This window comes from Glycine max, chromosome 12 (genome assembly GCF_000004515.6).
Source record: "Glycine max cultivar Williams 82 chromosome 12, Glycine_max_v4.0, whole genome shotgun sequence".
Classification (NCBI taxonomy): domain Eukaryota; kingdom Viridiplantae; phylum Streptophyta; class Magnoliopsida; order Fabales; family Fabaceae; genus Glycine; species Glycine max.
The window spans coordinates 19,350,103-19,351,467 of NC_038248.2; the positions used below are offsets into that span (position 1 = coordinate 19,350,103).

The following is a 1,365-nucleotide window of genomic DNA, read 5'->3' on the forward strand; positions in this document are numbered from 1 at the left end:
TTTTTCTGGAATATAGTGAAGTTTGGCAGGTTCATTTGCAGATGAGGAAGGTGCTACGGGTTGAGATCCTTGACACTGCTTTCCCGACCTCAATGAAATGGCACTGACATTTTTGGGATTTTGGACAGCTTGAGAAGGCAGCTTGTCAGAATTCTGGGACTGTTGTTGATTCAATTGGGTAGCTAATTGTCAAATCTGATTGGTTAAGCTCTGAATGGAGGCTCTGGTCTCTTGCTAGAACTGCATGTTCTGCATAGTCATTTGCCTCACAAGTTCTTCGAGGGAAGGTTGTGGAGGGGCCTCAACTGTTGGTTGTTTCTGGGGTTGTTGCTGTTGTTGGATTGGTGGAGGAATGTATGGTCTGCTTGGGCCAGCAGCATTTTGGAAGGAAGGAGCAGGCTGCTGTTGTTGTTGCTAAGGGCTGGACCATCTGAGGTTAAGGTGATTCCTCCATCCAGGGTTGTATCTGTTGCTGGAAAGGTCATAATTGCTCTGCTGTGGTTGATTTTGCTGCTGAGGTTGAGGAGGTCTATTGTAAATATTTGCAGCATAAGCTTCAAGCTGCTCAATTGCTCCAGGTTGCTGCATGGAACGGCAAAGGTCTGTATGGTGGTCAGCAGAGGAGCACAAACCACAAACCCTTGCGACAGGTACAGATTTCTGATTCAAGGCCAGCTGGGTTACCAAGTTGACCAACGCATCCAGTTTGCCTTCAAGCTTCTTAGTTTCAGATGATGCAGATGGGTTTGTAGCTACCTCATGCACTCCTCTAATGACTATGGCATCATTTCTGGCGCTAAACTGCTGGGAGTTAGAGGCCATCTTCTCAATTAAATTTCTGGCTTTAGCAGGAGTCATGTCTCCAAGGGCTCCACCACTGGCAGCATCTATCATACTTCTCTCCATATTACTGAGTCCTTCATAAAAATATTGGAGAAGAAGCTGTTCTGAAATCTGATGGTGGGGGCAACTGGCACATAATTTCTTAAATCTCTCCCAGTACTCATACAGGCTCTCTCCACTGAGTTGTCTAATACCTAAGATATCCTTCCTGATGGCTGTGGTCCTGGAAGCAGGGAAATTTTTTTCTAAGAATACTCTCTTAAGGTCATCCCAGCTCGTGATGGACCTTGGAGCAAGGTAATACAGCCAGTCCTTTGCCACTCCCTTTAATGAATGAGGAAAAGCCTTCAGAAATATGTGATCCTCTTGGACATCTGGGGGTTTCATGGTGGAGCAGACAATGTGAAATTCTTTCAAATTTTTGTGCGGGTCTTCACCTGCAAGGCCATGAAACTTTGGAAGCAAATGAATCAGTCCAGTTTTAAGAACATATGGGACATCCTTATCAGGGTATTGGATGCA

General features: G+C 45.3%; 1 non-coding gene across 1 annotated transcript; it reads left to right on the forward strand.

The window, feature by feature from the left end:
* The first annotated feature begins 952 nt into the window (after positions 1 to 952).
* On the forward strand, positions 953 to 1,059 carry LOC112998657 (small nucleolar RNA R71). Its single transcript, XR_003263751.1, has one exon. It is a non-coding gene; the product is annotated as a small nucleolar RNA R71 (small nucleolar RNA).
* The last annotated feature ends 306 nt before the right edge of the window (positions 1,060 to 1,365 follow it).